Source organism: Lepidothrix coronata, unplaced genomic scaffold (assembly GCF_001604755.1).
Source record: "Lepidothrix coronata isolate B3197 unplaced genomic scaffold, Lepidothrix_coronata-1.0 Scaffold290, whole genome shotgun sequence".
Taxonomy (NCBI): Eukaryota; Metazoa; Chordata; class Aves; order Passeriformes; family Pipridae; genus Lepidothrix; species Lepidothrix coronata.
Window position 1 is genome coordinate 960,572 of NW_016690470.1, and position 27,480 is coordinate 988,051.

General features: G+C 57.4%; 1 protein-coding gene across 1 annotated transcript in view; it reads left to right on the forward strand.

Moving 5' to 3' along the window:
- The first annotated feature begins 1,477 nt into the window (after positions 1-1,477).
- The window catches only part of CSNK1G2 (casein kinase 1 gamma 2), a 42,065-nt gene continuing 16,062 nt past the window's right edge, over positions 1,478-27,480 (forward strand). Inside the window, exon 1 of the mRNA XM_017837043.1 lies at positions 1,478-1,544. The gene's annotated coding sequence lies outside the window, so the exon portion shown is untranslated. The remainder of the gene's footprint in view (positions 1,545-27,480) is intronic.

A 27,480-nucleotide genomic window follows, 5' to 3' on the forward strand; every position in this document is an offset into this window, starting at 1 on the left:
GATTCTGTCCCAAAGCCACACAAAGTCAGCCCATTGCCAGGAAATGTTTTTGGGGTGAATCTGCCCCGTGCCACGAAGAAAATGAGAGAGAGCAGGGGGGTTGTGCAGGGGAGCTTTTGCCCTCCAGCGTTACCCTGAAAGCCTCAAACAGGGAAGAGAAGGAAAACAAACGTCTGGCTGTGCCTCCTTTTGCCAAGGGAGTGCAGGGAGAGAATTTTTATGGCCAAATGATGGGTCAGAATAATTCCAAAAACAAAGAAAGTGAAAGGTTTTAGGAGGTGGCAGCAAGGGCTGCCCAGCTTGCCCAGCTCCTGTTCCAGCACATCCCACAATCCTGGAGCTCTGTCTCCCTTGGAGAGGCTTTGCCTGGGCTGATGTTCTCAAAAAGGTGTCAGTCCCTATAAAATCCCAGCCCCTGACCTCCCTCTGCCCCCATGGGATGGGGTACAGGGCTGCAGCCCCTCTGTGGGACCCCCAGCCTCAGTCCCCCTCCCCACAGGCTGCCCCAGAGGGTCCACAGTGGGGCTGGATGTGTGTGGGGGCTGTGCCCTAAAATGGGGGCTGTGTCACAGAGTGGGGCTGTACCCCCAAAAATGGGCTGTACCTCAAAATGGGGTTGTACCCTTGCACAGGGGCTACACCCTAGAAAGGGGCTGTACCCCCAAAATGGGGACTGTACCCCCAAAATGGGCTGTACCCCCGCACAGGGGCTGTACCCCCAAATGAGGGCTATACCCCTGTGCTCTGCTGGCCACACAGGCCTGTCCCTACAGCCGGGCCGCTGCGCCCCAACCCTCCCGCTGTCCCTCGCCACAGCCCTGCGCCCCGCCGGGAGCACGGCGCCCTATCGCCATCCCAGTCGCGACAACCCACGCTGGGGCCACATCCCGAAGTGTGTTGTGCCCTATGTGGATCCCTCCAGCGCAGCCTGACCCCTGTGGTGCAGCAGTACCGCGGGGTCCCTGTCGCGACAGCGCCGCGTGTCCCGACGGCGCCGCGGCGTTAACGTCGAGGAGGAGCCGCCGCCGTAAAGCGCCGCCGCCGCAAAGCCCGCGCGGCGCCCGCCGCGATTCCCGAACGCGCCCTGCGCCAGCGCCGCGGGCCCCCCCGCCCCGCGGGCCGCATTCACAACGGCGGGTACGCCAGCGGCGCAGGGCTCCGCCAGCGCCCCGCGCGGCCCGTACGCCGTTAGCGCAGCGCGGGTCTACGCCGTCGGAGCGGCCTTTACGCCGTTAGCGCGGTCTTTACGCCGTTAGCGCGGCGCGGGCTCTACGCCGTTGGCGCAGCTTTTACGCCGTTAACGCAGCGCTCACTTTACGCCACTGGCGCAGCGCTCACTTTACGCCGTTGGCGCGGCCCTTACGCCGTTGGCGCAGCGCGGACTTTACGCCGTTGGCGCGGCTCAGACTTTACGCCGTTGGCGCAGCGGCCGGCGCAGGGGAGGCTGAGGCGCTGAGAGCGGGGCCGGGCCGGGGGCGCCGCCGCCATGGGGGAGCGGCCGCGGGGCAGCGGCGCCGCCGCCCGGCGCTGAGGGACCCGCCGAGGTAACGCCGTGAGGGCGCCGCCGGGGAGGGACCGGGAGGGACGGGGGGACGCCGCTCGACACGGCCCGGCAGAGCCGGGAGGGACGGGCCGCGCCGGGCGGCGCCGCGGGCGGGGGCGGTGGGGGCGCGGGGAGAGAAGGGGGCGGTGGGCGCTGAGGAGGCGGTGGGCACTGAGGAGGTGCCCCGGCTTGGCACGGAGGGCTCGGGGGTGGTGAAGGTGAGGAGGGGGTTGAGATGGGCCCGGGGGTCGCGGGGGGGATGTGAGGTTCGGCGGGACCGAGAGTGGGGGGTTCTGGGGTCGGGGATCGGCGGGTTCCGGGCCGGGGGCTGAGGGCCCGGGGCCGCCTCGCCCCGTGCCCTCCCGGCCGTGCCTGTTCGGTGGCCCGCAGGGAGGGGTTCAGGCCCTCAGGAAGGGGCTCAGCCCCCCAGGGAGGGGCTCAGGCCCTCAGGATCCCCCCGAGGCCCGGGGGGGCGCTGGGGATGCGGTCGGATCGTCCCCCCCGGCCCGCACCCTGCCCCGGCCTGCAGGATGTTGGCTCCTTTGTATGTGGCTTTTCCTCTCTCTCACCGGAGGGGTTTGGGAAGTGTTTATTTTGGGGGGGAAAGGGCCTGTGCCGAACGTGGTGTTTAAAACGGATTTTTTAAATTTATTTTTATTTTGTTTTCTTCAGCGAAGCGGGTGAGGATGAATGTGAGAAACAGGAAAAAGTGCCCTCCCCCCTCCTGCCCCCAGCAGACAGGAGCTGATCCGGGCTGCTCCTGAGGTTTGCAGAGGAGAGGCAGCTCTGCCGGGGAGGCCCCGTGGCTCCTGTCCCTGGCTGGCAGGAGGGAGCTGAGCCGGGGATCCGAGCCTTGGATCCCGGGGAGCGAACGACGGGAAGCTGTGGGGATGGTCAGGAAGGTGCCTTTTCTTTTGTGCTCTGAGGACTTGCCGTGCTCGGTGCATTTTGGAAGTTAAAAACCAAAGTTTGACAAACCTCTTTGGAGTTGCCACATCAGTCCTTTCCAGGCAGTTCGAGGTAACCAGGACACGGGTAGAAAGGTGTGTAAAACCTTTGGAAGTCGCCTCGTTAACCAAATCCATTCGTTTTCCCTCTGTACAACAAGTGGTTGCAGATGTGGAAGTGCAACCAGAGCAGTGTGGAAGTTCACCTGCCAGGCTGCCACACGCACAGAGTGCCCCCATCTCCCCATGGCCACGACAGGGGCTTAAAAATTGGGCCTTATGTAACAGATTGGAGCAAACGTTTGGTGTTTGCCAGTGGTCTGACAAAGAATTGCTGCAAATTAGGGCAGGAGGCCTCCATGGGGAGCCCTCGCCGTGGCGGGATAGGCTTGGCTGCTGGGAGGAACTTGCCAAAGATTTGTTGGTTTTGTTTTAATTTGGTGCTTTGCAGATAGGAACGTTGTTTGGGCGGTGTTCTGTCGCTCCCCGGGGCGCTGGGAGGGTCGTGGTCCTGTGGTGCAGACCGGTCTGACCCCAGTGTGCTCAGGTTTGTGGGGGCATGAAGTTTGGGGGGCTGTAAGGGTGACTGGCCTCCCATGCCTCTGCCTGGGGGTTTGATCTCCTCCCTGTTGGCTGACAGATCTGTGAGGCCTTATAAATCACTTATAACTCCCTTAAAAATCACCTGTGTGGTTCCTTTGCCTCCCTGCTTTGCTCCTGTGCCCACACACCCGGGGTGCAGTTGGTGGTGGTTTGCAGGGGACACTTTGTGTCCAGCAGCTTCTCCAGGCCCTCTGGATGGATCTGCGTGCCCTGCCCTTGCAGCGAGGTGTGTGCTGGGTGCTCTTGGTGCAGCTCCTGAGAGGAGGAGGAGGACGAAGTTGGCCCTGGCAGCTGGGCAGGCTCCTGGGCACTGCTCTCCCGGTGGGCCTTGTTTTGTATTCCCTGTCCGAGCTCCTGAGCAGCTCCGGGTGTTGTCAAAACTGTTAATAGGGGAGTGACTCAGCGGATCAATGAGAGTGACATGAGGGTTGTGCTCATGGACAATCGGTATTTTTTCCCCCTCCAGCCCCACTGGGCTGGAAGAGACCGTGACTGAGAGCAGCTGCCAATAAACATCTTTCCTGGACTGATTGTGCTCTGGAGCTGTCTCCCCCTGCCCACTCCCCCCTCTCCCGTGGTTTTCCTAGCTCTGAGGAGCTGGGATGAGCTGTGCTGGAGCAGCACTCCTGTGCTGTGGCTGGTCCCTCCAGGTGTGTGCCTGGGCACTGCTACCAGGCCCAGTCCCTGTGTGAGCCAGTGTGGGTAGGAAGCTGTTTATCTCTGCTTTCAGACAGGAACTGCAGCTCTACAGGCAGTGAAGGCTCAGTGGGAGGGGTGAGGGAGCCTCGGGAGAGCAGCAGCCCCTGAGACGCTGCTGTGGGGTGTGCAGGGGCGGTGGGGTGTGCAGGAGACCCTCCCCGCTCTCAGCAGGGCCGTGGGGTTTGGTACCAGCACACGGTGGCCTGGTTTGCCCTGTGCTGCTCCCGTGGCTTCCAGCTGCAGTTCAGGGAGTCAGACCCTCCTCCCTCGTGGTGCTGCTGAGCGGGGCCAGGCCCGGGTGCCAGCTCAGGAGCCCCCTCGGTGTGCTTGCCACGACTTTCTGCTCAGAGCTTGTGGGAGCAGCTCTGCCCACAGCCCTGTAATTGGGCTCTGCCTGGGCAGACGTGGCTCGTCGTGGGCGCAGTGAGAAGCTGTGAAGCTGAGCCTCCTTCCTCGGCCCTGCTTGGGTTTGGCTGTGCCCTGTGAGCTGGGAAGGGGAAGGAGGGGGAGCAGGTCCCAGCAGCTCTGGGATTCCACTGGAGAACAAGTTACCTTCCTGCCAGAAGAGCTGCGTGCCTGGGAATAGTTTGGGGTTTTCACCAGAGTGGCTGTTTCTGCGTCCTGCTGGCAGGTCTGTTGCTGTAGAGAAGCAGCAGCTTTGGTGTGAGGAAGGTGTAAAGGTGACTTTCCTCGGGGGCAGCTGAGTGTGGAGCATCAGGCTCCCTAATTCACACCAGCTGCCCTCCATCTCCTGGGGAGTTTTTCTAAATCCCTGCCCAGGCTGTAGCCCTGCAGCCCTTCCTGTGGGCAGCCCCTCCCTTGCCTGTTAGCTTGGTGCATTATTCCTAATAACTGGCCTTAAAACAGCAGCCAGGGCATCAGGAACTGTGGTGACAGGACAAGGGGGAATGGCTTCAAACTGAAAGAGAATAGGTTTGGGTTATATGTGAGGGAGAAATTGTTCCCTGTGAGGGTGGGGAGGTCCTGGCACAGGTTGCCCAGAGCAGCTGTGGCTGCCCCTGGATCCCTGGAAGTGTCCAAGGCCAGGTTGGATCAAAGGGCTAGTGGAAGGTGTCCCTGCCCGTGGCAGGGGGTGGGATGAGATGAGCTCTAAGATCCCTTCCAACCCAAACCACGTGTGATTCCGTGCATGGAGCTGAGGTGTTCCAGCACCCCCCTGCCTTGTCTGTCCCACACTGTCAGGTGCTGGGGTGACACACGGGGCTGCCCTGGACCCGCAGTGCTCAGAGCTGGGACCCCACAGCTCCCAGGCCCCCCAGCCCCGGGTGATGCAGTGGGTGTAAAACCACAGGCTGTCTCTCTGCCTTCCTCTCGCTGTGCTCAGAGCCGAGGAGCCCTGTGTGGTTCAGGAAATGGCTCTCTGGGTGAGCTGAAACGGGGTGTTCTAAAATGCTGCATGGAGCAAGAAGTCCATGGTTTTATCCACTCCCAGAGCTTGGAGTAGAGGAGTTCAATTAGTTCTATAAACACTTTAAATTGGCTCCTCTGGTTCCAGAGAGGAGGGGCAGGAGTTTGCCATGTGTCCAGGAAGATGTCCGGGTGCCCATGGAGTCTGTCTCCTGCTGGGAGGTTGGTAGCACTGGCATTTCCAAGTGATGCTCTGCTGGCATGTGCCTCCCCTGCTGAGGAAACGTCCTCACTCGGAGGAAATGCAGGTCTTAGTGTCTTGAAACCAAGTGTCAGTGAAACCAAGTCCTCTCATAACCTCATGTGCCAAGGAGCTGAGCTGGTGATGTGAGGGGAGCCTGGAGTCCTGTCCAGCAGAGCTCCTCTTAGGCTGGGGAAGGGTTCCCTGGGCCACAGGCTGAGATCTCACCTTCCTCCCCTGTTCTCGTGAGGGATCAGAGACACATCCACTGCTGTCTGGTGGGAACAGTGCTCTGAGAGAGAGCTGGGAAGTGCTTGTGTCTTGTTTAGTGTCTGTGGCAATAAGTTGGATGTGAGAGCGGGATTTGGGATGAGCCAAGACACTGTTGCCTTGGAAATAAGGTGCTCCTTGGGCTCCCCGGGGTGTTGGAGACACTGAGAGTCTGGAGGAAAGAAGCGTTAATTTTTGAGTCATTCATTCTTAAGTGTCCACCGAGCAAAGAATGTCCTGTAGCCCTTTGTTATTTAATGTTATGTAATGGTTTTTAATGAGGCAGGCCTGGCCTTTGCTTTCCCCCTGGTGAATGAGACAGTTGGCAGGTGATGCCTGGGCTTTGTCAGCCTGAGAGGGATGTTCTTAAGTTAATAAACAGGGGTTAAGGTTGGTCTTGAACTTGGATTTTGTGAAGCTTTCCTCTGGAAGAGCTTTGCAGCCCTGCAGCTGAGCAGCAGGATTGGTGCTGGGAGGGACCTGGGGGCTCCCTGGGAACGCGGCCAAGTCTCTGGGGGTTCATTCCCCTTCCCAGGCTGGGGGCTGGAAAGTCTTGCTAAGAGGGGCTGTTCCCTGGGCGTGGGGGCTGAATGACAGGCTTGGAAAGGTCAGTGGAAATCCAGTTTAAACCAGAACAGAGCTGGGATTGTGCTACAGAAGCTCCATCCTTGCGGGCTCTGTCACTGCCCGATGTTTCCAGGTAAAAAAATCGCTGCTTTTGAGGCAGCACCGAGGTACAAACAACAAAGCAAGAATCCCTTTCTCTTTTCCTTTTTTTAGCAGGGACTGTTGGCAGCGATGGAGTTTACAGTCTGTGCCTGGTTCCCCCGGTTGGATGCGGGGAGGGGATGGTGCTTTCCAGCACCTTCTGTGCCGTGCGCGTGGGCGAGGGGCAGGCCGAGGCTCTCCTGGAATCCCCCCACCCACAGAGCCCATTCCTCTCATCCCAGAGGCCGTGCCGGGTTCAGGCCAAGTCTAGCTTTTATTATTCCCAAATCCAGGGATTATTGAGGAGAGGCCTGTGGGTGCAGAGGTGCAGGAAGCTGGAACTGAGGAGCAGCAGTGGGCTCTGGGGTGCGGGGTCACCTGCCGCTGGAGGAGGCACCGGAGCTGCTGCTGCTCACAGGTACAGACCCGTCTCTGCCTCCAGCCTTGGGAATTCCTGCACAAACTTGCTGGAGCTTGTTGCTCCATGGGCTTTGCTGCCCGGGGAGGGAATAGGAAGTGCTCGGAGCTTTAAGGTTTCCTCCAGGGTAACTCGCAGCCGATTTTAAACCTACAGGGGTGTCTGCCCTCTCGGGGGGGTCTCACTGAGGGGGTGTCAGAGCCCCCAGCAGATTCCCCAGCCTGAAGTGGCATGGTGGGTGTCTCGGGAAGGACGTGGAGAGTGGAATTCCGGCACAGCACACCGTCAGGGCTCCATCTCACATCTCACACGACAGCAAGGGATGTTGCCAGGGAGCAGCTCTCAGTCCCTCTCCTGCCTCCCAGGCCTGCTGCTCAGAGCAGGGAGAGCCCAGCGAGGTGCTGCTCACAGGCATCACCTTCAGGAGGGTGAAAGGGGAGCTCATTAACAACCCCCCATGCTGAATTTGGCTGGACAGAAGGAGCCCTGTGAGTCTGAGCTGGCGTGCAGGTTGCTGTTCAGGCACACCCGGGCCCTGCTGCAGTAACCTCTCTTGGGGTAACTGTTGAGGTGTTTTACAGAGAAGCTGTGGGCAGACCCCTTGTGTTGGAGCAGACTTTTTGAGGGTGATTTTGGCAGGGCTTGCCTTCAGTGGGAGGGGACAGAGCAGCCCCTCTGCTCAGGCTCGGGTCAGCAGTGATGGGGCATGGCAGGGCTGCTCCAAGGTGAGGTGAGCCCAGCTCTGCAGGGCTTTGGCTGCAGAGCCGTGACATCAGCTCTGCTCCCCTGATCCATGTGGGAAATGCCCACGGCATCCCAGAGCCCTCGTGCTGCCATGCTTCAAGTGTCCTGACCTCACTGCAGGTTTCTTTTCCCTCCTCACCCTTCCCTGTCCCTTTACTGTGCTGACACCTCCCTGACTGCCCGGGCTCCTGCCTTGCTGGGATGTTTTCTTACCAGAGCCAGCCTGTCCTGTGGGAGCTGGGCTGCCTGCAGAGCAGGAACAGCCTGGAGCTCTTCTGCACTGAGGAGATGTTTGCTGGGCATGGCTGGGTGGAGAGCTGGGCACCTTTGGGAGCGGTGGTGGTGCAGCCAGAGGCAGGGAGGACCAGGCGAGCAGATGCCCTGGATGACACCCAGAGGTTCCCAGCAGGTCTTCTCTGGTGTCTCTCTGGGGATGTATAATCACAGACCTGGAAACCAGACTCAGACTAATCCTGTGCACGGCGCAGAGGATGCTCTGCAGCAGCTTGGCTGGGTGACAGCAGACACCCGGGGTGTGAGAGAGCACAGGCAGGGGACAGTTCCCACCCTGGCTGTGGTCCTGGCAGGGGACTTGCAGGGCCTCAAATCTGACTTCTCCAGGGAGAAGAGTGTAACACTCAGTGATCTGCTCCTATTTTTGTTCAGAGCCAGAAATCAAAGTCCAGAGCTGTGCTCCTCCAGCCAGAATCACTGAAAGGCACTTGCTGTTGTTTTAGGGCCAATATTTAACTTGTGCCTGCCATGAGGAATGCCTGTTAGACTCCAAATATTTGCCTTAAGGAGGAAGTTTGAGGGAAGAATGTCCAGTGCTGGCAGGGAAGCAGAGAGGAGTTCAGGAAACCAGCTGTAGGTGCAGGTCGGTGTGGAACAGCCTGTGTTCCCTCTGGCACGGCCCGGGCAGGTCCGAGGTGGCTCTGGCTGAGCCGCGGTGCAGGAGCGGCCGGGAGGAAATGTTTGTGTGCTCCGGCGCTGGAGCACTGGGTGTGTCTGCTCCCACAGCCCCTGGTGCTGCCAAGGGGATTTAAAGGCATAGGGTTGGAGCTGCTCTCTGGCTGGGGCCGGGGTGGGCAGCCGGGCTGAACTTCCCGATAAAAGCAGCTTATCAGGAAAGAAATGCTCCGCTGCTGTTGCTTTCGCTGTGGTCTGTGGTGGCGAGGGTTTCATTAGCTGTGAAATCCTCTGCAGTGGATCCTGCTAATGGCAGGATTTCCCATTCCCTGGACCTGCTTGATAAGGTGCTCGTGGCTTCTCCTGCCCCTCTCACCTTTCAGTGCAGTCCTTCACCTTGCTGTGTGATCCTTCTCTCAGTGTGCCCCAAACACCATCCTGGAAAAGCCTGTTGGGGTGTTTGCTGCTGCTGGGCAGTGTTGAGCTTGTCCCACGTTTCTGGGAGAGCAGCTGAATGGGGCTGTTGTGCTGGGATGCTGGTGGTGTGTGTCGAAATTGAGGTCAGGATATGGCTGTGGTGTGTGAGGACACGGTGAAGGAGAGGAGCCCGATCCTCTTCCCTGCTCCTCTGGCAGGGCAGGTTAGCAATTCTGGGTCTGCATGGGAAGTCAGGGCTTCCTCAGCTCCATGGTAACCCTCTGCCCTGACTTGTTGTGCTCTGTGCTGTTGATTGGATGCTTTTGGCCGTGCTTGGCTGTTTAATGCCTGGAGACAGAGAGAACATGTTTCCTCTTGAAGCAAAACCAAAGGCACGCAGCTGTTTGCAGGGGGAAGGCTTTGCCTGGGCTGCTGTGGGCAGAGTTAGGCCCAACTCTGAAAGGCTGAGCTCTTCCTTGTGCCAGTGTAGCACAGGGCTTGCAGGCAGCCCTTGGGCCCAACCCGAGGCTGTGCCAGGGAGAGCCGAGTCCCTCTGGCTCTTTGGTGCTGGGGAAGCAAAGACAAGTCCAAGCCCCATCCAGCTTGGGGGCTGGTGGGATGCTGGAGTTCAGGGGGCAGCAGAGGTGGCACAGGACGATGGCAGACTGACTTCTCCTCCATTTGCATGTTTGGTGGGCACCTGGTGCCCTCTGTGATGTGGGGGTAACTGAGCCATGTCCACCCAACCCAGAGGTCTGGCAGTGTCTGCAGAACCACAGAACCATTTTGGTTGGAAAAGACCTCCAGGATCATGGAGTCCAACCTGTGGCCAATGCCCACCTTGTCACCCGGCCCAGAGCACTGAGTGCCACGTCCAGATCTTCCTTGAACACCTCCAGGGATGGGGACTCCCCCACTTCCCTGGGCCCCTCTGGATGTGTTCCCAGTTGGAAAGGCTGTAGAGAAGCTCAGTCCCTCTGAGCACCCACGCACGGGGCTGGCCGTGGGTGGGCACCCAACAGCACTGGGCAGCTGTGGGAAGCCTTGGCCCCTTTCCCTGATGAGTGTTGGTGGGTTTGGGCCCACAAATTGGCTGCTTAATGAACGAGGGAGCCAGGGGAGCTGTGTCCTGTCTGCGGGGGCTGGAAGAGGTGGTGTGAACTAGAAACATGAGTAATTAACTCAAAAAAAAGGAGAGGGTTTGGGTTTTGGATGGAAGTATGTACTAGACAAGGGTGAACGTGTGTTGGCTGGGGTTTCTGGGACAAATCAGGGAAGTGAGAGCCCAGAAATGAGGGAGAAAGGACAGTTTGTTCATGCAAATAATGTTCCAGGTATTAATAGCAGCAAGATGAAATGGGTCCTCCTTGGGGGGTGTATCCTGCATGGTCCTTCACTAGGGTGATCCCTCTGACTCTACAAATTAAGCCCTTTGTGTGGGGCCCAGAGAAGCAGGGAAGGGAAGGAGAGGAACCAGTGTGGTCTCAGAGGATCTACCTGACTGAGAGAGAGTCTTTTGGGTGAACCTCTTGGAAGTTTCTTTTCCCACTCCACAGCACCACCTTTGCAGCTGTGGCCAGTCCTGTGGTGTTCCTGTTTCAGTCCTGGCTTCCTCATCCCATGCAAAAAAATGCACACAGGTGAGGGGACGAGGGAGGATGAGAAACAATCTCTGGAACGTGCCTTTCTGCTGTGGAGAGACTGGTGACAAACCAGAGTCCTTAATCCACAAAGCTGTTCCAGTGCTTAATAGAGGGTTGTGAGGCTGATCCTCTACGTGAGGGATGGAGCAGTGAAAGGATTCTGAACAGCTTGTGGCGTGACCAGGAATGGGATGGAGGTCTCTGGTCCCTCTGCTTTGAAGCTTATCCCACCCCAGCAGACTGGGGTGCTTGTCCAGGCCTTAGGAATTTGCCCCAGTTAGTTGGGAATAGCCCTTCTCTACTCCCCCTTTTATTTCTGAGCTCAGGGACGCTTCCCTTCCCTGTCTGTGAAATAAGCTGCTCGCTTCCATACCTTTGAGAGGTTGCAAAGAAAACCATAATGGATTGAGCTGCTTGGTCCTGAAATGGAGGGGGTGGGAAGGCAAACACCTCCTGGATCGCTCACTGCTCCCCTGAAGGTGCTGCTGATGCTCACACGTAAGCTGAGGGATGTTGTCGTGCCACAGAGCTTCCCTGTGCCCCAGTTACTCTGCAGGGAAGAGTAATTGCATGGTGCTGCTCTTGTCTCCTCCTGGTCTGGGCTGTGGGTCCTGCCTGTGGCTCTGGAATGCTGTCCCTGTCGGGGTGGAGAGCTGGGAGCCAGGGTGGCAGCGAGTTGGCTCCTGTGTGACTGCAGCAGGGAAGTGGTTCTGGCGTCTCAGCGCGAGGGGTTTGACAGCTCTTTTGGGAGAGGTTTCCCTGTGAGCCCCCCTGGATGCTTACCCTTCCCTCCCCCTCTCCTTCCCCTCCCAAATTCGTGAAGTTTGGCAGTCACTTGAAGGGAAATGTGTGGGGCTTCGAGCAGCCTGGGGAGGAAAGCAGAGGGGGGAATGTGGGACAGCTCAGCTTGGCAGAGCTGCAGTTCTGCCACCCAGAAATGGAAACAGCCCTTGTCACCAGTGGGAATGACACCCTTCCCACCCACCGTGCTCCGGGCTCTGCAGAGAAAAGGGCCTGCTCTGGAGTGAAGGAACTGGGCTGGGACAGAGCAGAGCTGGTGGTGTTCCCCCCCTCCATGTGACCATAGGGGAGGTGGGGAAGTTGCAATTAACTGTAGGTTGGTGATAGAAGGGATAACTGGATCCAGGCACCCCTTTTTCCTGTGCCTTGCCTTGCAAAAGGCCACCCCAGATCTGGCGGTGCAGCTGCTTCCTAACCTGGTTCTGTCAGGAGGATATGGGTTAAAGGAAAAAAAGATCCTACTACTAAAAGTGTTTGTGCCAACCCAGATCCTGCTGACAGAAAAGGGGCTGGTAATGATACCCATGACAGGAGGCCAGGCAGATCTCTGCAGAGTGACAGTCCCCAGATGGCTGAGGAGGGGGAACCCTGCTGTCACACGCAGCTCCTCGTCTGGGCACTCAGGCCTTTGGCAGCCAGGCTGGAATGGCTTCCAACCCACTGAGTTTAGTCCTTGTGGGTCAGTTTCCCCCTTTAAACTGTGGCTGGGGTGTGAGTAGCTTGTTAGAAACCCCTTTCAGAGTGCTCAGCTTGCCCTCATTTCCCTCTCCGAAATCCTGAAGGTGGGAGATGAAACTGTGGTTTTCATTCCTGCAGTGCTGTTGTGTTGTCTCTGCCTGTCCCTGCCCTGGTCCTCAGGCAGGGTGGGGAAGGAGCCCTGTTGTTTGAGGTACTGGGCAAATCTGTTACAGCCATTGTCCATGAGAAGTGATCACAGAATGGCAAAATTAGTTAGGTTGGAAAAGACCTCTGAGACCTTCGAATCCAACCTGTGACTGATGCCCACCTTGTCCCCCAGCCCAGAGCACTGAGTGCCACTTGCAGTCGTTCCTTGGACACCTCCAGGGATGGGGATTCCACCACCTCCCTGGGCAGCTTGTTCCAGTGTTTTACAACCCTTTCTGTGAAGAAATTCCTCCTGATATCCAGCCTGTGTTGCTGAAGGTGACAGGGAAAAGCTGTCTGGTTTCCCAAAGCCTCCTAGGTGGGCTCTGGGTCTCCTGGCAGGAGCTGGTTGCCTTGCCACACAGAATTCCCACCTGGAGCTGCCAGACCAATGGGCAGCACCTTCTCCTGGCTTAGGCTGCAGTGCTGAGCTTTTGGGTACCCTGGGAGTGCTCCCAGTGCCTGCCTGGCTCTGCACGGGGTTCTCTGGGTGGTGCAGCACAGCTCACCCTCCCTCCCCAGTTGCTGGGCTGGGAGCCCCCCTTTCCCACAGCACTGCCTGGTGAGAGCCCTGGAGCGGCAGAGCAGGGAGGAAGCAGGAGATAAATGTAAGCTGGTGTCCCTCTGTGTGCCCTGACAGAAGGACAGTGACTTAAGGGGTGGTGGCTGCCCAGGGTGGCACTGGTGAGGAGGAGGAGGAGGAAGGCAGTGGCTGCAGGCGTGTGCTCCATTCCCCTGCTGGAAACATGAACCAGGAGACAAACCTGAAACCAGTGTGGTAATTGCTGGGCCAGGCCTCTGACCTGCTCCTGGGGCTGTGCTGTACTGCCCTGTGCCCAGTTCCTGCCCTGCCCAGCTTACTGCCCTGTCCAGACAAGGTACCTGTGCTCAGGTGACCTCAGAGGGCACAGCAGCCTCTGGGGACTGGGCTGTTCTCCCACCACCCTCTGGGTGACTGTGGCAGGGATGTGCCTCAGTCCCCTCTTCCTAATGACCCCTCCACGGTAACACTGAGCCAGCTGCTGTGAGGAGCTGGGGGGCATTGGTCCTTTGGATCAGCTGTGTGGAAAGCCCTTGGAGCTGTGGCTGGGGACATCAGGAAGATAAGATGGCTAATGCTGCTGCTTGGATTGTTTCCCAGCTTGCTGGGAGGGAAGGAGGTGTGTGTCCAGCCCTGGGAGCCATATGGTGTGGATGCCAGCACAGAGCAGTGGCTGGGATCTCCTTTGGGGTGTCCCACCCAGTGTGACAGTGTCAGGGTGTCAGGTACGGACGTTGAAACAGCAGCAGCCACACCTGGAATCATCCAGATCCCCCTGGTGGGACGGAGGGGGTTTGCTCACGTCTGGCTGCTTGGAAAGCTGAGGTTCAGAGAAGACAAGACAGTCTGCTGGGGACATGCAGAGGGACTCCAGCTTGGGCAGCAGGGATGTCCTGCCCTCCAGAGATGGCGGCTTCAGAAGAGTGAACATCACCTGCTGTTGGAGCAGGTTTGTGCCCCGGCACAGGAACTGTCAGGCTGGTGCAATGTGCTGATGGTTTGCCTCAGGCTCCTTGTCTGTCCTGCTGTGCCAGGATCCCCCTGTGCCCTGCACTCAAGGGGCTGTGCCAGGATCCCCCTGTGCCCTGCACATGAGGGGCTGTGCCAGGATCCCCCTGTGCCCTGCACACGAGGGGCTGTGCCAGGATCCCCCTGTGCCCTGCACACGAGGGGCTGTGCCAGGATCCCCCTGTGCCCTGCACACGAGGGGCTGTGCCAGGATCCCCCTGTGCCCTGCACATGAGGGGCTGTGCCAGGATCCCCCTGTGCCCTGCACACGAGGGGCTGTGCCAGGATCCCCCTGCTCCCCATGGAGCTCATGCACGAGAAGGATGTGCAAAGGGTGAGTGGAGGGAGTTTCTTTGCTCATTCTGTGGCTGCTCAGAGACTGCAAGGAGGGGAAATGGAGCCACTGCTGATGCTCTGCTAAACTTTGATCTCCTGCTCCCTGGAAGTTGGGAGCAAGTGGGGATACTGCGGGTTGATCATCCATTTGTGTTGTGGGGACACCCTTGGTGTGAGTGTCTGAGGGCAGCAGGCTGTTCCCAGTCTCCTGCTCCTGAGGTTATTTAGGAGCCCATCCAAAGGCTGTGAGGAGGAAGAAGTCCTGAGTGTGTCACTGTGTTGCCTCACGCTGTGGGGAGGAGAGTGCCAGGCTCGCCCATGCTGGTGTCCAAGTTCCTCTGCAGGGAGGAAATCTCTTCCAGGTGGATGAAAGGTTTTCAGACCCAGCTTGGCCTTGAGGGAGGAAAGGAAGGGAAGGGAGACATCCAGGGATTTGCCTTTGTTACAAGAAAGGGGTTGGGAAATGTCCCTTTTACTTTGGAGAACAAATATTGAGCCCCTTGTCCTGGCTACAGCTGATCCCTCGCAAGGCCAGAAGGAAGCTCATGTGGAATTCAAGGACGTGGGATCTCTTGGGAGATCCTCAAAAGGGTCATATTCTTCCTCTGCTCTCCTGTCTCTCCCACCACTTGACAGCCCTCCCTGTGAGACCCTGCCTGGATGGCTCCATCTTCCCGTGTCCTCTGCTTCCTGTTGCTGCTCCTGGGGCTGTGGTTCGTGCTCTGGAAGCAGAGCTGTGAGGAGCTCTCCCACCAGGACCTCTCCCACGCTGGGGGACATCTCACTCCACCACGTGCTCAGACCCTCTGACTCATGAGCACCAAAACGCCTCTGCCTGGGCTCCCTCTGGAGCCTCATCCTGCCGTGACAAGGCCTGGATCATCCCATGGACAGTGTTCCCATGGATCATCCATCCCATGGACACCATCCCGCTCCAGTGATGCCCCTGGCTCCTGCAGGAGAGGGGCTGGATGGGAGGCAGGGACTGGCACTGGGAGAGCAGAGCTGCTCCAGGGAGCCCCACTGGACTGTCATCCAGAGCAGTCCCTAACTCGGGGTGTTGGGGGCTGCAAGGCTGTCCCCTTCCTTGTTCTCTGGGTGAGAGCTGCTCTTGCCCTTCCCATCCCTGGGAATTGATAAGGGAATTGAGGAAGGAGTTGATAAAGCTCTGTCAGCAGGGCTGCACTGGTGGCTGAGGGGCTTGTGACTTGTGACAAGGGGTGCAAATGGCACTGCAGCCCTCCTGGGTCACCTTGTGAGGGTTGCTGCTGTCACATCCTACCTCATTTCTCTCCTCAGGGGCCTGTGGTTGCACAAACAGGAGGATGTTTTTTGCTGTAGGTCCTTCTCACTGGGCTGCAGAGCCAGGACTGTGGGCCCTGCTCTGCCCTCAGTGGAGTGGAGAGAGCACTGTGTGTGCACAGCACCGTGTGTGTGATGAGGCTTTGTGATGGACTGGCCCTGTGGTGATGGCTGGGCTGTCCCAGGGCTGCCAGAGCAGGACACCTTCCCATCTCCCTGCTCTGGTGGGAAGAGCTGATAGCACGGGCTGGGATTCAGAGCCCTGCAGGAGTTTGCTGTTTGAACCATCTGCGTGCTGATGTTTCAATACAGCTGTGCTCTCCTGCACAACTGCAAACTCAGGGAGGGAGGGAGGACCCTGAGGTTTAACAACAAGCCATGCAGGGCAGCCTGGATGCCAGGCTGGGAAATAGGCCCATCACAGTGGATTGAGAAACAGAGGGTCTCCTGCCCAAAGCAGCCACTGCTCTGCCCTGTGAGGTGTGCTGGCAGTGCCAGCCGTGTGTTGCTCTCCGTGGGTCGCTGTGGCCACTGGTTCCAGGAGACGCCGGGCAGGGGGCTCAGGATCAGCTCTGGGATGGGCACACTGTGCCCTGGCAGCTGCTGCAGTGTCCCCCTCTCTGCTTTGCTGGGCCATTGAGGTGTTCCTCGGGTGTTTCTTCTGTGTCTGTACCTGCTGTTCCTCTGGGCTGGCTGTCAAATCCTCTTGCAGCAGGTTGTCCCTAAGCCTTGTCCTTCAGCTGGGCAGGTCCTGCAGCCTGTGCCCTCTGCAGAGAGGGCAGCTCTCAGCTGCAGAGCCAAGGTGCAGCACACCTCTGGCTGCAGTGGAGGTGGGCAGAGATCCTTCCCCTGTTTATCTGGGAAGCAATGGCAGCTCATCTTCCGCATCCATTCCCGGGAAGTGCATTAAGATCCCTTATCAAGGGGAAGGCGAGCAGCACTTCATCTTGTTTTTATGAAAAGTGTTGGCTTTTGAGGGCATGGGGGTATTCAGGGACAGGGCTGGGGAAGTGCTGTGCTGGTAGAGATGGTCTTAACCTTATTTCAGGCTGCAGCAGCACAGGAGGAGGTGTTCCAGCCTCGGATGGGAGATGTGAAATGGAAGTTGGTTGTTCCCAGTTGCTGGGTGAAAATTATCTATTTGTCTAGAAGTGTTTTTTTCACCACGGCCTGGGGACTGCAAAGCTGGCTGTGAGCTCTGGAGAGGGGAGGGAAGGAGGTGGAAGGGGAACTTGCCTGCTCAGACACCTGACATCTGAAGGCAGTGCATTCCTGCCTGGTTCCTGGAGCGTGGCCTGGCACAGGGACCGTCACAGCCTGGCACAGGGACCGTCACAGCCGGGCTGTGATCTGGGTTACAGTGAATCTGTGTGTCTGTGACACAAGTAGGATCATCCCTTCCACAGAAGGGCTTTGCAGGGGGGTCCCACTGCTGCCACCTGAACCAGCATAGTTACCTGAAGTTAAACCTGCTCTCAAAACTCGTGTGGTGCTGGGGAAGGATGGAGAGGACCCGGCGGTGCCTGTTCCAGACGTGCTCATGCAGCTCCCATTCCTCACCTACAGGCACTGCTTGGCTTTCACCAGCCAGCTGGATCCACATGGTCCTGCAGGCCAGGCAGATGCCTGGAGCACATCTGGATCTGCCCCTGTTTGGCCTCCCAGGGCAGTAAAAGGGTGGCTGAGTTGTCAAGGGGGTTTTCCCCACAGCTGAAGCAAAGCTGGTGCAAAGGCTCAGCGTGCGGTGGCAGAGGTTGAAGGACAGGTAGGGCTGTTGGGCCCCAAGGTGCTGTGGGCTCTGGCTCTGCAGTCTGTGCCCAGCAGCTGTGTGAGCAGGAGCTCTCCTTGGGCTCCTCTGTTTCCCAGGGCACAGATGTGACTCAGGGGTTTGGGATACAGGCAGTCCTTTGGATCCCTGCTTGCAGACAGAGCCTCTTTCATGAGGAGTTACCAGGCGTGAAAGCAAACCCCAGGTGTTGCAGGAGGTGAGCGTGAGGGACCTGCCCCTTCCCAGTGTGTCAGTCAGGTCTGACTGGATTGTTCTGCTCCAAAACGTCTCGGGTTCAGTGTTGACTGTGCAGCTGAGTGTTCACCTTTATGCTCTGGGCACGAGTGGATTAAACAGCAGTGTTGGATCTTGACCTTTGCAGGCTCTCTCCAGAGATGAGCATGTTTGTGACAATGAAATCCATGTAAGAACTGGGCAGGATGGGCCTGGCTGGAAAAGAGGCAGGTTCTGCTCTTACCTCGGTAAACGTGTGGAAGGGGAAACAGGAGAGGTGGAAGGCGTGGGCCTGGTGAACAGCTTTTTGCTGGCCCACTGCTGTGGGCTTTTGGAAGGCAGCTGGTTCCTTTGCAGCCCAGCCTTGCAGCAGCAGCGTGGATTTAATTAGGATCCGGTGTCTCTCCGGAGCTTGGGGATGTGTTGTGTTGTTTGACTGGAAAACCCTCTGGCAGAGCCCCCAAACCATGCGAGGGGCTGGCGGTGGCCGAGCCCACTGCGTGGAGTCAGGGACTGAGCATGGAATGATGACATTCCCGCCTGAATCCAGCTCCCGCCGTGGTGAGCGGGGGCTCGAAAGGCAACGTCATATCTTGGCTGGTGGCTGCCTGTGTCCCACGGAAACGCTGGAGCAGATGGGAAGGGACGGAGCACCGGGAGCTGGACTCTGCTGCTTGTCCTTTTAAGGTCTCCCAGCCAGACCAGAGACTCGCCTTTGTCCGCAGTGAACTTCCTCTCCCCCAGTGCTCCCAGCCCTGGGTTAGCAAAACCGAAACCGCCCCGACATCCCTGTGGGCTTGTTCTGTGCTGAGCTCCTGAGAGGTGGCAGATTCTGCTCAGCTGCTCAGAAGGAGGTTTCCTGCTCTGGTCACCTGTCTGTCACCTGTACCCTTCCTCTTACGGGAAGAGCAAAGCCAGTTGCAGTTCCCCAGACAGAGATAGTGAGCAGGGACACCAGAGTGACACTGGCACAGGCACTGGGGCTGGAGGTGGGTCACTTGCTCACCTTACCTTTTTCCAACTGTGTGTGCCAGAACCTCTCCTGGCCCAGCAGCCCCAAAAACGGCTGTTGCTGGTCGTGGAGAAGGGACACAGGAGTGGGAGATGCTGGTGACATCCCAGCAGTGTGATGGCAGGGCTGGTTGGGAAGGGCAGTCAGGTATTAATTGCTCCCTGACTCCCTCCTGCCAGCAGGGTTGTGCATTCCCACCACCCCACGGTGGTTTGGTGTCGCTGCCGTGTCCGTGCGGTGTGGGTCTGGCATGGCAACCATGGGAATGGCTCCCAAGGTGGACACAGCTCAAGAAGTGGGAGGTGGCTGCCCTGGGGCTCCACTGGGCACAATCACGTGTCAGAAAAGGTGTAAATCAAAACACAGAGCCCTTTTGTGGGTCTGTAGGGTCAGCCAGGAAGCTGCTGCCCTTCAAGTCATCTCTGGTAGAGCTTCAGTGTGTTTTCTGGTTATGAATCCTGTAGCTGGAAGTTTAAATTTGTGGCTGATGGGCCCCAAAAGGCAAATTTACTCTCTTAGACACTTGGTTCGTGGATGGGTTTGTCTAACTTGGGCTGGGTGTGTTATTTCCAGTCTAGGTTTCAGATCTGCTCTTGTTTTAGCATGTGTGTATTTACTGGTATTATTTTTCCTAGAGAAGTATTTTCAGCTTTTTGCTGGGTTCCTGTGCTGCAGCTGAAATTTCCATCGTGGTATTTCCAGCTCCTTGGTAGAGCACAGTTAATATTTTCCATCCAGGTGTAACTGCCTTGGATGGAGATCCAAGGAAAAGAGTGAAATCCTGCAATGGGCTGGGAGCAAACTGGCAGCTCACAGGGGTGGAAATGCTTCGGGAGGTTTTCTTTGTGGCTGCTCTTACCAAGAGATTTAGGAGGTGCCTGTTGACTCTGCAGGCTGGTTTGTGTTCAAAAGCAGGAGGATCCAGGTTGTTCTGGGTTTAGGGTTGTTCTGAGTTTGGATGTTAAGGATTGGGTTGTTCTGGGTTTGGATGTTGAGAGCTGGGTTGTTCTGAGTTTGGTTGTTGAGATCTGGGTTGCTCTGGGTTTGGATGTTGAGGATCTGGGTTGTTCTGGGTTTGGATGTTGAGGATCTGGGTTGTTCTGGGTTTGGATGTTGAGGATCTGGGTTGTTCTGGGTTTGGTTGTTGAGATCTGGGTTGTTCTGAATTTGGATTGCCAAAAGCACATTGATTCCATTTCTTCTCATATGAGCAGGGAGCAAACGTGCATCAAATGGTCCCATTCCTTGGGAATGGAGGTGAAAGAGGGTTAAAGGGTTAAAGCAGGGCCTGGTTCCTCCTTAGGTGTTTTAGGGTGCAAAATAATTCCTGCTGCTGGGCAGCTGATGCTGTGCACACACATCCCTGCGGGCTGGGCAGGGATTCTCTTTGTCCACCCTGAGCTGTGGTGAGTGGTGAGAGTTCAGGGTGAGGTTCCTGCAGGTCCAGGGGTGTTGTGGCACGTGGCTTGTACAGCCCTTCCAGGCTCATCCCAAAAGGAGGAAATTGTTTGGTTTAAAATCCCACTGGTGCAGGGAATTTGCCCCATCACGTGAGTTCCTACCAGCTCCCCTGTGGTACCTTCTGGTTCCAAACTAAAAACTGGTGGTTTGCCCCCTTTTCTACTTCTTGTCTAGTTCCATTTTGTTCAGAGAACAGTTTCAGTTTTGCTTCCACTCCCCTTGGGGGCCCTTGGCTCAGCAGATGCTGTTTGTGAGCACACCCAGCAGGATGGGGTGGTTGGGCACTGCCAGGAGTGGGGCTAGGCTTCAAGGAACAGCTGAGATCTTGCATTTAAAGCAGGTCGATGGTTTTGAATGTCCTTTAAAGTTCTCATCGAGTCATTGCTGGGTTTGTGTTGTGAGAAGGAGGTGTGGGTGAGACCCCTGAGGTGGGAAGGACTGCCCTGCAGCAGAAGCATTTCCCTGCTGCCATGGTGGAACCCTGCCCTTCTCGTCATTACAGGGGGGATGATGTGGCACAGACCTTTAAAAAAATACTGAAAATTCCTAGTAATCCGTTTAAAAAAACCATAATTGGGTCCAGAGGCTGGGAGAAAATATCTTTGAAACAATTTGCAGCTTGGCTTGTTGTAGGTTAAGAGCTGACCAGAGTTCTCAGCATCTCAAAAATCTCCTGGGGAAGGGAATAACCAGTAACAAGAGAACACTTCTAATTTAGAGAAAATTTAATAGGCATGAGAGCTGGAAGAGGAAGAAAAATCCATCTTCTTCACAGCACAGCTTAACTCTGGGGAGAAACCAAATGCTTTATTATTTTGTTCATGATTTTTATTTATTTTTTTTTAATCCTGGTGGTTTTGTGATTTGGATGTTTTTTTGGACGTGGCTGAGAGCTGTGGGGAAATAACCCTTCCCTGGGTGTAACCCTGAGGTGTTGGGGCTGCACGTGGGAAAAGCTTTAGTGTCTGGCAGAGGCTCGGCAGGATCCTGAAGTCGTTTGTGTTTGCTCTGTGTTGACTCTGTGGCTGGAGGTGACGGCGAGTCTGGGTGGTTTTGAATTCGGGTGCTGAGGGCTGTGTTGGCTGTGTCTGTCCCTGCAGGGAGGGCACTGCCAGGCTGGAGGTGCCAGGAGTGCCCTGTGCCCCTGCCCCGGGGGCGGGTGGAGTCCTCTCCTCTCCCCTCCCCGACTGTGTTCTCAGCAAAGAGCTGGGAAGGGAGGGGAGGTTTGGAACAAGGATGCTGGGATCATGTTGGATTAAAAGCTTTGCTGCTACAGTTTAGGGGTTTTGTGGGTTGGTTGTTTCTGGTTTTTTTTTAACTCTGAACACCAGAAGAAATCGTGATAGAAACATAAGCTTTGGCTTTATTCTTTCCCTCTTTTCAAGAAACAGCTTGGATGGGAAAAAAACCTCGTGTTTTGGACAAACTGCCCATGCAAATTTGTTGATTGTAAATATTGTGGGGGCCAAAGTGAAACCCCGCTGAGGGGGCGAAGCAGCCAGCACTGTTCTGAGTGGAAGGGGAACTGTGCTTCAGACACTCCTGGAGCAGTGGCCATGGTGACAGGACTGTCTGTGGTGTCACTGATGACTCAGCCCGGTGGCACCGCACAGATGAGCTGTGTCTGTGTTTGGGGGCTGAGGGATGCAGAGGGTTGTGAGCAAGTGGTTGGGGAGATGGGCTGTCGGGCTTTGGCTGCTCTCTGGGACCACACGGGCCTGATGTGGGGATCCAGACAGGACATTTGTGAATCATGGATATTCCCTGCCACTGGGCCCCTGTCCCTGTGTGTGTGCAGGGCTGGTGGGTGGATTTCCTGGGATGCTGTTCCTCTCTGCTGGGGGAATTCCTTCAGTCAGTCACTGGGTTCTTGCCTCTGGAGGTGGGGAGGGATTGCTGAGCTCTCAGCACCGTTCAAGAGCCAGACATCTCTTCAGGGACTCGAACGGACGAGGCCGATGCAGGGGAGTTGTTCTGCCAGTGTGAGGGCCGGGATGTGAAGGGCCAGGGAGCCAGCACATGCCCAAGTCACCAGGGAGGTGGTGGCAGAGCCAAGAGCTCTCAGATCCCTGGAGCTGAGCTGCGAGGCTGCCCTGGCTCTCAGGACGCGCTGCACGTTCTGCGCGGGCTCCCGGCGGCTCTGCATCAGCAGTTAAGTAGCAAACTATTTAACAAGAGCTTCCTGTTGTGCTGACACCAACACCAACCTACAAAGGAGGAGAGGGAGTAAACAGAGCTGTGCTGGCTCCAGGCTCGCTGGGAGCTGGAAAAGCGCTGGAGATCGGGAGGAGGCCGGGGAGCCGTCGCTGCTGAACCCGACCTGCCGGGTCAGGAATGATGTTCTTGTGGCCGCAGTCAGCAGAAGCTGCTGGGAAAGTGGCTGCTTCCAGAACTGCCTCGTGTTTAAGGGAATTTCTGGGACGGATAAAGGCCCCTTCAGCCCTGCCCTGCTGCTCCAACTCCTCCACAAGGGCCGTTGTTGGTGAGATGCAGCTGCTCCTCCGTCCTGACAGGGTGGGCACAGCCCTGCCGTGAGATGCTCACATCCGGAAACTCCCTTCTCCACCAGGTTCCTGGAGCTCCTCAGTCAGAGCCCTCTTTTCTTGAGGGATGGGGGGAGGAAATGGGGTCAGAACAAGCCAGTCTGCCTTTGCCATAAGGAATGTTCTGCAGCCCCAGTAGGTTTGCTTGGCTCTCCCATGGCTGGAGCTGTCGCTGGTGAAGGTCCGAGGTGGAGGGAGCTCCAAGTGCTGCCTCTCCATGCACAAGGGATACTTCTCTGTGCAGGGCCCGGGATGAGTTTTCTCCAACCAGCACATCCCATGGATGTGTCCCAGCCTCTCCAGCATGTCAGCTGTGGGAAGGAGCTGATGGTGAGCTGCTGTGCCTGGCTCAGAGGAGAGGTGTGTGTCCAAGGGTGAAGGAAGCTCAGGAAATCCCTCTGGAACCTGTTGGATCACCACAGCCCAGCAGCAAAAGCAGGGAGAGAAGCTCATGCTTCCAGCTTACAATTTTCCTGTTGCCCAAGCAAAGGCTGCTGTGAACTGCCCAAGTCCAAGTCTTGGAAGAACTCCTTGTTTAAAACAACAAAGACCCTCCTACCAGTTGTCTTGTTTCCTCAAAAAACCCCAAACCCTCAGCAAGTTTGCCCAACAACACCCAGGTGTGTGGTGTGGGAAGGAATGGGGCATCCAGAGGGTCCTGGCCAGGCTGGGATCGTGAGACCCTCAGGAAGTTCAACAAGACCAAGTGCAGGGTCCTGCACATGGGTCGGGGCAATCCCAAGCACGGATCCAGGCTGGGTAAAAATGGATTGAGAGCAGCCCTGCAGAGAAGGACTTGGGGGTGCTGGTGGATGAGAAGTGAGCAGTGACCCAGCCATGTGTGCTGGCAGCTGGCCTGGCTGTGCCATTCCAGGGCTCCCCTGGGAAGCCTGGTGAGCCTTTCTGTGGCCCCTCATTTTGGGAAAGCTCTGGGTGGTGGCACAGCTTTCCCTGTTCCATCAGGAGCGGGGCTGGCTGTCAGCACTGCAGCCTGGAACTCAGGTACAGACTGTTTGACTCCAGCCCCTCGCAGGCATCCTCTGGGGCTGTCTGCAGCTCCACTCTGAAGAGGTTTTAAGACTGTGCTTTGTTTTAAGACTTTTGATCTCCCCTGGAAGCTCAGACTTCATCGGCCTCCTCAACTTCTAAAATTTATTGGGATTTGGTTCCAGCTGTGTAAGGCCACCGGTTGCTTTTTGGTCTGGATTTCTGCACTGGGAGCCAGCTGATGGGTCATCCTTTGGGACATCAGGGTATTTGGGATTATTTTTAGCCTGTCATTGGCAGTGATCTGCACTTGGAGCTGCGGAGTGTCAGGGGCTTTTCTCTTTTGTGCTCTCGAGAAGCTTTCCTTTCCCTTTCATCTGGATGCAGCTGTGTTTCCCTGCGCAGAGTACGGAGGGAAACCAGCTCCAAGGAGCCATCCCGAAGGTTTGTGGGGATCAGGAGCAGCACTGGCCCAGCCAGGGCTGCCCCAGGACACCCGGGCTCTGTTCTGAGAAGCACCACGGACCTGCTCCCTGACCTTCCCCAGCCACTTCCCTGCTCCAGCCGCTATTTTTTCCTCTCCTCCTTCCCCTCTTTTGTCTCGCCCCGTTTAGCTGTAACCTCCTTCAGGCAGGAACATGGTGTGTGTACAAAGGGCCCAGAACAATGTGCCCCAGATGGTTTGTACAAGTCCCTCCTCGGCAGCCACGAGTTTTCACTCCTCGGGAAAGGAATCTTTAAAAATACAGGTTTTCAGCGTTTTAGACTCGCAGATTTGGGCAGGAACTTCCCAAGCCTTGATATTTTGGTCCAAGTCACTGGTCTGAGACAAGGGGTAGCACTAGAATTGCAGCCTTTTCTTCTTTTAAGAAAAAAAAAACAACCAACAACTCCTCCCAGCCCCCAATCCATTTTTCTCACCTTCCTGTCTGCGGGGAAAAGCTTGTAAATGTGACTGGAGCAGCCCTGAACTGCTCAAAACCAGATGGCAAAGAAAAAGAACACAATATTTCAACAAAAACCCCCTCTTTGGGTTTCCAAAGGGGGGTTGGGTTTTCCCCCTTTGTGGCACTTGCAGTGTTTCTGAGGTTCTGTTTCGGGGGGTGCTGAAGCCACTTGCACTTGCCTGCAGTTTGTTTCCCTTGCAGGATCCTGGCTCAGAGCACTGGCCCTGCAAACACCCCAGGGCAGTGCTTATTTGCTTTAAGACCACAGCTTGCTTTGGAATTTCTTCTGCCAAACTTCAGGGCAATTCAGGGTTTGTTTTTTTTTTCCTTATTCGTCCCCCTCCCTTCCAAAGAGAGAAGCAAGTTTTCTTAGTCTCATCTTGCATCAGATTTGATCCCAGGCCAAAAAATCCAGCGTAGAAGGTGCTTTCCTGAGGCTGCTTCGCCTCGGTCTGACCTTGTGCGTGAGGATTCCTGTGCAAAATGGAGTGATGTGACATCAGTGTTATCTGGGGCATCTTCCCCGTGGGGGAGGACGGGGCAGGTCTGGGTCCCCGGTGCTCATCCAGAGGCTGCTGTGTTTTAACAAACACGGGTTTTGTTTGCTCCAGAGCTCTTGGGAGTCCTGGGATTTTCCCAAAGGTTCCTGTTTCTAATTAAGTTGCTCTCAGTTTTAAAGGCCAGAGATCCCTTTATGGCACGGGGTGGAAAACCTGAGCAGTCACTGACACCGCACAGAGGTGGGTCCTGCTTTTGTCCCGAGGTCCGGGGAGCCACTGTGTCTCCTTGGGATGTTAAAATAGATTCCTCCCAGCCCTTGGCTCATCCGTGGGGAGGCTGGTGGGCTGAGGGTGAGGGAGCATCACTTGCCGGGGACTGACTCACTCGGATGCGGTTCAGTGACTTCCTGCCGCTCTCACCGCTGGATTTGGGGAAGGGGGAATTGCAGGGTGGGGGTCTGGGCTGTGGCCTTGCTGGATGTTAACCTGGCCCAGCTGCCTCAAGCTGGGCTTTGGAGCCAGGCCCTTCCAGGAGGGCTGTTCCCAGGGCCGGGCTCGTTCTGAGCAGGAGCAGAGTCGTTAGTGTGGGCCGGGGGAGGACAGCACAGCCCCCAGAGCTGCAGCAAACAGGGCTGAACTCTGCCCTTCTGTCTCACCCCATTGTCTGACATTCCCCTGCAGAGGCCGGCCCGGAACTCTTCAAAGGAAACAATCCCAGCGCCGGGGTTGGAGCTCCCGGGGCTCTGCCTGTGCAAACAGTCTGGGCCTGGACTCCCCCAGGGCTGAGCTCAAGGATTCAAACCCCGAACTCCGGGCTGTGCATCCCCGGCTGCCTCCCCCTCCCGGGGGGAGAGGGTGACCCCGGGATGCCGGGGCAGAGCCGTGCTCTGGGAGCGGGGAGCTGGTGGGAATGGCTCCCGGTGTCCCTCTGGAAGGCTGGCCGAGGTGGGAGAGGCGCGGGGCGGCCTGAGGGCACCGCCGAGTGCCGAACCCGGGGCGGAAATCCTTGGGGGAGCCAAGAATGAGCAGGATGTCACGTGCGGGGCAGAACAAAGCGCAGGGGAGCCCCGCTCCTGCCGCTCCCACCCCGCTTCCTGCTGGCACGGGCTGGGAGCTGCCGCGGGAGGGGGAAGGGAATGGCAGGGCAGGAGCTGGCCCACCTTCGGGGCGGCTGGAGGGCTCTGCCTGCCTGTTTCCCTCTGCTGGGGTGTGCTGGGGGCAGCAGGGTGGTCCCCAGGTGGGACTGCTGTGCTCTGGGATGCTCCAGAGGTGTTGGCGTGTGTGGGAAGGGACGGGGCTCCCATCCCACATGATGGCCCTGTTCCCCTATCCGTGGACAGGCAGGTCCCACAGATGGGCTCTGTGGTCCCAGCACTCTGCCCCTTCAGAGCCTGCAGCTGCAGCCCCTCCTGGAGAGCGTGGTGGGCCCTGAGGAGGATTTGGTGTCAGGAGAGGGCTGGGAATGGGGGGCAGCCCCAGAGAGCAGCTCCCATGGACCCTCACACCTCACCCCTGCTGAGCTCTGGCTTTGGTGTCTTCTCCCCTCCCCATTTCCCCCACGCACCCTTTAGCACAAGAAGCTTTTTTTTTTTTGTTATTAGTAGCTATTGAGAGCCAGTAAAAAGTTTTAGAGGGTTTGGCCAAGCATCAGCATGCTCATTTCCTGGAGCTGACACTGGAGGGGTGGGGGTTTGCTTGGTTAACCCCCGGGGTTAACGTGAGGCTGAGGCACTGGGGGCTCTTGGGGGGCATCGTGGGGACTTTTAGTGGCATCACACGAGCCTGGAGAGAAGCAGAGGAAGGTGGTGAGGGAGAGAGTGGGGCTGGGAGGGAGGACAAGGAGGGGTGGGAGGCTGCCAGGGGTCAAGCTGGGAGCAAAACCAAAGCTGGTGAATAGTGTGGGGGGAAATGGGGATGTGGGGGGGGTGGTCTGTGTCTCTCTCAGTGCCTTCCCAGTGTGTGCCCACCACCTGCTTGATCCCCTCCATGTTTAGCTTCCTGACCATCCTTCCTGCCTCCCACATGGGCATCCCTGGATCCCACATGGGCATCCCACATGGGCATCCCACATGGGCATCCCTTCCTGCCTCCCACATGGGCATCCCACAGGGCAGGAGGGACCTGCCCTGCCCCCAGGCAGCTCCTGTGGGAGTCCTGGAGGGAGGTGGGGAGAGCTCAGCTTCCTTTTGGGAACCCCAGCTCTGGAATGAGCAAGGGGCTGCACAGGGGTGTGTGTGCAGAGCCAGTGTTGTGGAATCATGGAATATTTGGCTTGGAAAGGACCTTTAAAGGTCCCCTCGTCCAAGCCCTGCCATGAGCAGAGCTGTGCACAGGAGAAGGAGCTCCCTGGTTTGGGGGGCTGAGCTGGGTGCTCCCTGTTTGTGGGGAATCCCACTGGCAGCACAGGGCTTTCCACCAGCCTCCCTGGGAAGGCACCCAGCCCTGAGGCAGGGGAGGTGCTGCACCCCTGGGCACACAAGCCCCCAGGGCCATCGGGTGCTCGGGGTGAGTGTCACACTGGTGTCTGCCCAGGTGGCTGCCAGCAGCCCAAACATCCAGGTTGGTTGGTGAGAGCAGAGGAAGAGGCAGCAAGGGAGACCAGGAGCTCTCCAGGGAAGGGGGCAGGGTGTTAGGAAGTCCTGGGT